The sequence below is a fragment of the Dipodomys spectabilis genome, unplaced genomic scaffold (genome assembly GCF_019054845.1).
Source record: "Dipodomys spectabilis isolate Male_0828 unplaced genomic scaffold, ASM1905484v1 ptg000003l, whole genome shotgun sequence".
NCBI classification, from domain to species: Eukaryota; Metazoa; Chordata; class Mammalia; order Rodentia; family Heteromyidae; genus Dipodomys; species Dipodomys spectabilis.
In genome coordinates, this window is record NW_024870680.1 from 11,345,784 (window position 1) to 11,356,571 (window position 10,788).

Consider the following 10,788-nt stretch of genomic DNA (forward strand, 5'->3'; position numbering starts at 1 on the left):
TAAGCAATATTGTTAGTTTTGTTTATTTTTTGAACTCTCTTTAAAGTTCAAAAGACATTTTCAGTGTTATTCTTCACTTTATACTTTTAAGATTCACTTACACTATTGCATATAGCTTGGTTATTTTCTTAAACTAAAGTCTGATCCATTTCTTCCGATTATATAGATGCTAAGTCCAGAATTTTTTATGTGACACCAAAGAAAGGCCTTCTATGACCATATCTTATCCCGCTCTCCATCCTCATTGCTGTGACCTCTTCTCCACATCCTTTCCTGTAATATATCTGAGTGCATCTCTTCAGCTGCCATGTCTTTCTATGCCTCCTTATGTTTAGAATGTCTTCCCTTTCATTTTGTCATATTTCATTCTGTCAACTACTTTCTTAAGGCACAATATTTTCTTTCCAGTGTTCCATAATTCTTTATCCCTCTCTCTCATTTTTAACCATTATAAGGTGCTTTGTATTTGGAACAGTGTGTCCAATGAGCCAAGCTTTGAGATTAGATATTAAGTAGAAGCTCAATAAATGTTTATCTCTATATAGTAGATATTCGATGATATGGCTGAAATCTTTGGTAGTAGCATGTCACATTTAATTCAGCAGTATATACAACTATAAAACATTTTTTCTGATCTGCAGCATCTTTCTGAAACGTGTCTATTTCTGGCTGCTGTGAGTAATTTATCATGTGTTTGGAATTTTCAAGAGTTTGAAGAAAACACTTGCTGTTTATACTTTGATTAATGTTTAATTTCAAATCTGAAAAAATCAATTTGTATTATAAATTTAAATATTAGTTATAAGGGGGCTGGGAAGGTGGCTCAGTGGTAGAGTGCTTCCTTGCATGCATGAGGCCCTGGGTTCGATTCCTCAGCACCACATAAGCAGAAAAAGTAGTTATAAATTTGTTTATTTAAATAATAAAATCACAGTTACATGCTTGTTTTGATTAGCTTTCTTAAACATTTCTCAAATCTTAACAGATAAAACATATACAAATACAATGACCCACAGACTTATCTGTGTACTTATAAGTACTGCTGCTTTTATTGTGGTATCTTCCCAAGATTTCAATTACATATTTTCAACTTTCCCAAGCAAATAACCAGGAATGTGTTAGCTTTATAAAACGTAACAGGAACACTGTCTCAAATTGGCAAGAGATTTAGGTGACAAATTAATTGATCCGTGGTTGAGGAATAAGACTTGGTTTCCTTCTCAAGTTGATTCAGGACCATGCCACTAATTTTGCATCAGAAGTTCCCTCTTCAAATGAACTTCGTTTGCTATATTAACATGACTTTTAGTTTGTGCTTTTCCTATAAGTTTTACTTACTTTGCAGCACTGGGATTTGAACTCAGGGTCTGGTGCTTGCTAGGCAGGCATTCTACCACTAAGCCACACCTTTAGCCTTTTTCTGCACTGGCGTTTCTTGTCCTGAGATAGGGTGATACTCAGGTGTATGCCTGGACTAAGAGGTAGCATTGTGAACTTTTCAAGGGTTGGCTTTGAACTTCTGTCTTCCTTCTGTCAGCCTCCCAAGTAGCTAGGATTATAGGTGTGAGCCACTGGTGCCTGGCTTAACTTTTACTTTATTGTAGATTTTCATGCCTTTGAAGATTTCTTAGTCCCACACTTGACCACAGTGTTATAAAGCACTGCCCAATCATGGTGATATAATGACTTTAATGTTAGTATTATTCAGAACTTACAATGCCGTAATAGTACCACATTATAATTAGTGTAACATATAAGGCAGTTTTTCTCAAAGTATAGTATGAAACCACCACCCCCAACCACAGCATTTTCTAGAAATGTATTAGATAATGAGAATTCTCAGTCTCCTATACCAAATCTTCTAAACCAGAAACTCTGAGGATGGGATATAGAAATCTGTGTTGGGGCAAGTGTTCTAAGAAAATTCATGCCAGACACTGATGGCTTATGCCTGTAATCTTAGCTACTTAGGAGTCAGAGATCTGAGGATCAAGGTTTGAAGCCAGTCTAAACAGACAAATCTGAGACTCATCTCCAATTAACCACTAAAAAACCAGAAGTAGAGGTGTCACTCAAGTGGTAGAGCATTAACCTTTAGCAAAAATACGTTGTGAGAATACAAGACCCTGAGTTCAAATTTCAGTACTGGTACACATGCACACATATGCCTGTGCATGCACATATACACACAAAGAAAATTCCAATTCATTTTTTTCACATTTTTTTATTGTCAAGGTAATGTATAGAGGAGTTACAGTTTCATAAGCAACGTAATAAGTACATTTCTTGTCAAACTTGTTACCCTTTACCTCATTTTTCTCTTACTTTCCCTCCCCGCCACAAGTTGTACAGATCATTTCCAACATATTGTCTTGTGTATGTCACTGTTGCATTCCCTCCTTGTCCTTTGTCTCATCATTCTGTTGTTCCCCTTCTCCTCCCTAATTCAAATAAATGTACATACAATACCAGGGTACCAAAATCAAATACAGTGACAACTCAGGTGTATGCCTGGACTAAGAGGTGGCCTTGTGAACTTTTCTTCGAGGGTTGGCTTTGAACTTCTGTCTTCCTTCTGTAGGCCTCCCAAGTAGCTAGGATTATAGGTGTGAGCCACTGGTGCCTGGCTTAAGTTTTACTTTATTGTAGATTTTCATGCCTTTGACGATTTTTTTAGTCCCACACTTGACCACAGTGTTATAAAGCACTGCCCAATCATGGTGCTATAATGACTTTAATGTTAGTATTATTCAGAACTTACAGTGCCGTAATAGTACCACATTATAATTAATGTAACATATAAGGCAGTTTTTCTCAAAGTATAGTATGAAACCACCACCCCCCCAGCCGCAGGAAGAACATACAAAATAAAAACATACAAAAGAAGAACATACAAAAGAAAAAAAAATCACATAGTACATTAAAACAATAACAACAAAGCAAAACCTCTTATGTCCATGTCTTAGAGTTCATTTCACTTAGCATCATTCTATATGGTCATATGTACATAACTATAGAGCTATTCTGCTCATCTGCTAAGATTATCCATGATGTATACTAGTTATTACAAAAAGGGAAACCACGGGATCTATGTTCCTTTGGTTCTGGCTTATTTCACTTAATATGATTTTTTTTCAAGAATTTCCATTTCCTAACAAATGGGGCAGTGTCATTCTTTCTGATGGAAGCATAGAATTCCATATATATTTTTTTTCTTGATCCATTCATCTACTGAGGGGCATCTGGGTTGGTTCCATATCTTAGTTATGGTAAATAATTCTATGATAAACATAGTTCTGCCGGTAGCTTTAGTATGGCATTGTTTGTGATTGTTTGGGTAAATGCCCAAAAGTAGGATTGCTGGGTCATAGGGGAGCTCTGTAGGGAGTCTTTTGGTAAACCTCCATACTGCTTTCCAGAGTGATTGGACAAGTTTACATTCCCACCAACAGTACAGTAGGGTTCCCTTTTGGCCACATCCCCTCCAGCATCTGTTGTTATTAGATTTCTTGTTATTAGCCATTCTAACTGGAGTGAGGTGGAATCTCAATGTTGTTTTGATTTGATATGTTTGATGGCCAGAGATGTTGAACATTTCTTCATGTGTCTATTGGCCATTCTTATTTCCTCTGCAGAGAAGTCTCTCTTTAAGTCTTTAGCCCACTTATTAACGGGGCAGTTGTTTCTTTCAGGATTTGTTGAAAATTCCAAGTCATTGTAAAGGTTGAGAGCTATGTCAAGAAGAGAGAATAGTTCCTGAATTTAGCTTTCTTTGACAAGCTAAAATAATTATCTTAAATCCTTGTTCTACGTGGTCCATGTACATGATCACTAGTGTTTTTTAACTGTTGGAACACTCTTTAGTTTGCTGTTACTTAGGATCGTTAATGCGATGGGTCCTTCTTAATTACCTATCAGTCCTTGTATTGATTATGTCTTAGCTTACACAGATAAAAATAGGTATATGTCTATATTGTTGATCAGCTCTATTGCTTAATAGGAGAAAAGAAATGTCTAGTATGTTAACTCACTTTATTTAAATCAATAAAATACTAAATGAATCTTATTTGTATTAGTCCATATTCTTCAGAAGTAATAGAACTAATAAGATGGATGACTACCAAATGGATGCGATTTATGATAGGAATTGACTTATGCAATTATGCAGGCTAAGAAGTCCTATGATATGCCACCACACGCTGGAGAACTAGGAAAGTTGGTATTGTGTGTGGTTCAGACAAACTCTGAAAGCTTGAGAATCAGGAGAGCTACTGGTGCAAGTTGTAGAATTCCAAGGCCCAAGAACTTGAGAGTGCTGATGTCTCAGAGAAGAATAAGATGGAGTCCTGGTTCTAGATTTCATGGTGCTAACCCTGATTTAAAGCCAAGTCTCATCTAGAAACTACCCGGTTAAATGTATCCAATAACACCTCAAATTAACTGCTACATAATCATAGTTACCTTTCCTTTGTATTAAAAAATATTATGTATACTTCATTCCTTTGAATATCATGAACCCTTTTCACAGGTTCAAATTGCTTATAAACTTAAAATGTTACAGCTTAGCCAGGTGCCGGAGGCTCACGCCTGTAATCCTAGCTACTCAGGAGGCTGAGATCTGAGGATAACAGTTCAAAGCCAGCCCTGGCAGGAAAGTCCGTGAGACTCTCTTTTTTTTGGGGGGGGGGGGGGGAGGGTACAGTTGTGGGGCCTGAACTCTGGGTCTGGGCTGGGCGCTATCCCTCAGCTCTTCAGCTCAAGGCTAGCGCTCTACCACTTAAGCCTCAGCACCACTTCCGGCTTTTTTCTTTTTGCTTATGTGGTGCTGAGGAATCAAACCCAGGGCCTCAGGCATGCAAGGCAAGCCTCTACCACTGAGCCACCTTCCCAGCCTCTGTGAGACTCTTATCTCCAATAAACCACTAGAAAACCGGAAGTGGCATTGTGGCCCAAGTGGTAGAGTGCTCGCCTTGATCTGAAGAGCGCAGGGACAGCACCCAAGCCCAGAGTTCAAGCCCCACGACCGACAAAAATAAAAAATAAAATGTTACAGCTTGGATAGTTCATTTGACATTCAGCAGTTTTTAACATTTTTCTTTGATATATTTTAAACACTGCTTCATTTATTGTTGAAAGAGTAGAACATTTTAGCTTATCTTAATTATTTTCTTTATTCAACAACATGAAATCAAGTCCCCTCCAAAAAGTTTTAATTCCCTAAGTAGAGAATAGAACCACGTCCAGAACTTCGGTTAACTGAGAAACTGTCACTGTCATGTTTTCATACCTTTTTTAATGACTAAGTTGGAAAGTTATAAGTTCCAACTCAAAAGTTTTCAAGGTTATGAGTTCATGTATGCGTACAGTAGCTAACTTTTCTGTGGTCTTGTTGACCATTAAGACTTTCTCCTACATAAGAGAAACACAGGAAGCATTTTTAATTACCTACTGTAGACTCTTGCACTGAATCACGCCAAAATACTGAGGTAGGTAAAAGGCACATGTTCAAAACAATTATAAGATATTAATATATAACACTTTTTAAGCATAGTTCTACCTTATTTTTCCCACTGTATGATTATATAAAGTGGGAATACTTTGGTTCATTTTACATATGAAGAAACTAATTCTCACAGGGGTTAGATGGCTCATTAGGGTTATACAGCTAGAATATGAAGATTAGAGTTTGAACCTGTATGCTCATATTGTTCATTCTTTTTATTTCCTACTTTACCATGCATCCTTTCAATTGCTTGCTTAAAGGGACTTATAAAAGACTTGTACAGGGGCTGGGAAGATGGCTCAGTGGTAGAGCGCTTGCCTTGCATGCCTGAGGCCCTTGGTTCGATTCCTCAGCACCACATAAGCAAAAAGAAAAAAAGCCAGAAGTGGCGCTGTAGCTCAAGTGGTAGAGCGCTAGCCTTGAGCTAAAGAGCTGAGGGACAGTGCCCAGGCCCAGAGTTCAGGCCCCACAATTGGACCCCCCTTCCCCCCCCAAAAAAGACTTGTACACCTGAAATAACATTCATGAGGAAACTTGTAGTTATAATCAAAGAACTGCTTACAAATGAAATTTCTACTTACAAGTCCTGCAGAGAAGACTTCTGATCTGATTGACATTGATAGTTTTAAAGGGGGGTAGGTTTGGTTGGAATTAACTACATATCAATAAATCCATTTCGTTTATTGAAAACTCACTTTCACTGATGGTAAAATAAAAAGTTGAAGATTTTTACAAAAGTAAAGTGCCACCATTTTAAATACAGGGAAGGCATGATAAATGGCAATTGTTATTTTAATAAAGAGAAATGTGCTCTAGACATTAAATGATTGCACTTGATTCTGGGGATTGTCCCTGAACTTTATTGCTCAAGGCTCACACTCTACCATTTGAACCACAACTCCACTTTCAGCTTTTTGGTAAGCAATTGGAGATAACATTTTATAGCCTTTCCTTTCCCAGGCTTCAGATTACAATCCTTAAATGTCAGCTTCCTGAGTACCTAGCATTTACATATGTAAGCCACTTGTGCCCAGCTTGATTCTATATTTTTTACTTTTTCTTTTTTCTTTTTTCTTTTCTTTTTTATTCAGAAAAGAACTGGGGTCCAAATGATTTGCTTCAATCAGAGTGTTATTTAGAATTTCCCCCAGAGATTGGCCAAAGAGATATTTGCCTTTTGCATTAGGAATCCATACCTTCCCAAATGAAATCTGCAAACTCTGGAGTCTTAGAAGAAAGTGAGACTAGAAATGTGTCCAGGGCTGCAAAGGGGACCTATTCCTCACAATTAAGAGTGCCTCAAGATGAGTTTCAGGCTGAGCATAGAGTTCAGAGTGTTTGCACACACAAAAACCAAGGAAAACGAAAGTTAAGTTTCAAGTCTAATATTTATTCAGCTGCATTGTTCACTCATACGAAATAAAAAAAAAAAAAGATCGTGTAATTGTTTACTTGTAAAGATGAAAAGGAAGGTCCTGGTGCTATATTGCCTGAATATATTAGCATCTACCTTCACACTGAGATAACTCTGAACCACTGAAGTGGCAATGCTAAATTACCAGGTTATAGAAAAGACTTGAAGGCATCTAGAATCTTCCCATGCCACCTCCCCTCTTCTGTGGAGCTCTCTGTCCAAAATCCTCTCCAATCTGGTATCGTCTTTATACCTTAATGTAGATGCAAGTTGTGTAGACCTAGGAAGTTTTTACAACTTAAGAGACAAATCTTTTTTTAGAATGAAAAGGCTTTGGGTCCTACCTTTTAAAAAAAAAAAAAAGACAAGGTAATGGTACATGGTGTGGTAAAAATTATCCTAGTCCTACCCAGACTTTGTGTTTAATAAGTTAGTCCCATTTTCTAGACTTCTGCTCTTTGATCTGAAAAATAATCATGATGATCACAGACTCTTCCTTGCCCTTATCATAAGTAAGTTTGATAATATAAAAGGAGAATTTATAATTCAGAGAATTCATCAGAGCTGGGTCCTCAGTGATAATCAGCTCAGATCAGGAAAAGAGAGTTACCTTCTTCAGTACCCACCTCTAAAGAGACAGTAAGGAAAGTCATTGGGTATTTGAGTAGACTCTTGGGGGATTAATAGGATGTTGATCGAGATCATCATAAAAACACAAAATTGCAGGGCTCTCTGGAATTTAGGATGTTTGGGGACTGAGAATAAGAATGTAAGGAGGGGGGCTGGGAAGTTAGCTCAGTGGTAGAGTGCTTGCCTCACATGCATGAAGCCCTGGGTTCGATTCCTCAGCACCACATAAGCAGAAAAAAGCTGGAAGTGGCGCTGTGGCTCAAGTGGTAGAGCGCTAGCCTTGAGCTGAAGAGCTGATGGACAGTGTCCAGGCCCAGAGTTCAAACCCCATGACCAACCAAAAAAAAAAAAAGAATGTAAGGAGGGAATGTTAAAAAACAATGCTAAAAATTTCAGCAAACAGTTTGTAACCAAGTGAAAGAAGGCCCCTGGAATGCTATCCTGGGCAGTTTTGACTTGACATTTTCTTATCTCATACCATACCAAGAAAATTACATATTTATGTGGATGCTTTTGACGTCTAGCACTGATGGATTCACACTTGTAATCCTAGCTTCTTGGGAAGCTGAGATTGGGGGACTGTGGTTCACAACCAGCTCATACAGAAAAGTTTTTGTGATATTATCCTCTGAATGGAGAACTGGACAGGGCAACTTGGTGGCACAGGCAATGTAACACAAGTGGATAATAAGACCATGTCTCAAAACCCCATTGTATATAAACAGGGTTGGAGGCCCACAGTTCAGTGGGAAGAGTACCTCCCTAGCAAGCATGAGGCCCAGAGTACAAACTTCAATATCACCACCACCCTCTCCCCCCAAAAAAAGAAAGGTTGAAAAATGCTATTAAGCAACAAGGAACCTGGTTAATAAACTTCTGGGAAAAGATTCCACTCCTTGTTCTCTTTGTGACTGTCATGTAATTACCACTCTTCACTGCACTGGGATTGTGTCTTTGCTAAAATAAAATATACCAAAAATTGTTCAGCCTTTCATTACAATCAATCATATAGACATTAAGAAGATGATGGAGTCGGGTATTGGTGGCTCACGCCTGTAAATCCTAGCTACTCACGAGGCTGAGATCTGAGGATCGAGGTTCAAAGCCAGACTGGGCAGAAAAGTACGTGAGACTCTTATCTCCAGTAAATCACCAGAAAACCAGAAGTGGCAGCGTGGCTTAGAGGTAGAGTGCTTGCCTTGAGCTGAAGAGGTAAGGGATAGCGCCCAGGCCGATAGTTCAAGCCCCACGACCAGCCCCCCAAAAAAGATGATGGATTAGCCAGAGGCTCAGGAATAGGAATTGGGAACTGACCACTCAGGAGAATGGTAATTTTTTTTAACCTGAATAAATGTTATAACTTTTATGAAATGGAAAAACTAATATGTCAAAGAGATACCATCCACCACACACTTGTGTAATCCCAGGACTCAGGAGACTGAGGCAGAAAGGTCTCAGGTTTTAGTCTAGCCTGGGCTACATATTTAGACTGTATCTCAAAAAGAAAAAAGGCACAAAAAAGTAAATATCTGAATAACTCTACTAAAATAAAATAACATTCATTATCTATTTTAAAACAATTTAATTCTGATTTTTAAACTTTTGAAAAGAAAAATCTAGGCATGGATGGCTTATCTGATGGATTCCGTCCAACATATAGGGAAGAGATAATACCCAAATTGGTCTCAAGATTCAATGTAATCCTCTAAAAACCACAGTACATTTTTTGCATGTAAAAATTAAAAGCTGATTCTAAAATTTGTATAAAAATACAAATGACCTAAAATAACCAAAACAATGTTAAAAATACTTGGAGGACTCATATCACTTTAAGACTTTAAGTATACATAAAGAGATCATAGGAAAATATCACAGGAGTCTAACCAATGCACATATATTTGACCAACTGATTTTAACAAAAATACAAAGATAATTTGATAAAGAAAACATATTTCTGTTCAATAAATGTTGCTAGAATAGCCGGATAACCATAAGGAAAAATATATAAACCATGATTCTTACTTTACACTCTACATAAAACATGGATCCTAAATAAGCATAAAAGCTGTAATTGAACATTTTCTACTCAAAAAAAAAAGCAGAAAATCTTTAACTAGACTAAGATTTTTTTTAGATAAATAAGACAGCATAAAAAACCTGGACTATTTTTCATTTTTCATCAAAATGAAAAACATATTTTCTTCAAAAGATAGCATTAACAAAGTAAGCCAGGTGCTGATGGCTCATGCCTATAATCCTAGCTACTCGGGGGCTGAGGATGTGAGAGTCACATTTGAAGCCACCTAGGCAGAGGAATCCTTGAGACTCTCATCCCCAATTAACTAGCAAAAAATTGGAACTAGACATATGGCTCAAGTGGTAGAAGACCAGATGCTGAGCAGGCAAGCATAGGCCACTGAGTTTGAGCTCCAGTATCAGTGAACACACACAAAAGATCATTAGTGAAATGAAGATATTCGATTATTTGTAATTTAAAAATAAAAACTTAAAATTTTTTAAATAAAAATTTAAATAAAAAATGAAAAGGAAAGCTACAGATTTGAGAGAATATAGCCTCCTCCTCCTCCCATTGTGCTTGTGTATGTGTGTATATATATAAAATCTTACAGTGGGAAGGGGAAACAACGAGGAGGCAGCAATGCTTGATAAGAAATGTACTTGTTGGGGTTGGGAAGGTGGCTCAGTGGTAGAGCGCTTGCCTTGCAAGCCTGAGGCCCTGGGTTCGATTCCTCAGCACCACATAAGAAAAAATCCGGAAGTGGCGCTGTGGCTCAAGTGGTAGAGCGCTAGCCTTGAGCTGAAGAGCTGAGGGACAGCGCCCAGGCCCAGAATTCAGGCCCTACAACCGGACCCAAAAAAAAAAAAAGAAATGTACTCGTTATCTTGCCCATGTAATTGTAACTCCTCTGTATGGTATTCTCACAATAAAAAAAAAAAAAATTAAAAAAAACTTACAGTGGATTCTATTCAGGATATATAAAAGATTCTTTTTTTTTTTTTTTTCTGTCGCTTGTGGATCTTGAACTCTGGACCTGGGTGCACGCTATCCCTCAGCTCTTCAGCTCAAGGCGAGCGCTCTACCAGTTGAGCCACAGCACCACTTCCTGTTTTCTGAGCAGTTTATTGGAGATAAGAGCCTAACAGAGTTTCCTGCCTGGGCTGGCTTTGAACAGCATCCTCAGATCTCAGCCTCCTGAGTAGCTAGGATTACAGGCGTGAG

General features: G+C 37.9%; 1 protein-coding gene across 2 annotated transcripts in view; it reads left to right on the plus strand.

Moving 5' to 3' along the window:
* Nucleotides 1–10,788, plus strand: part of Gab2 (GRB2 associated binding protein 2) — a 191,046-nt gene that overhangs the window by 117,672 nt on the left and 62,586 nt on the right. The gene's annotated exons all lie outside the window — the stretch shown is intronic.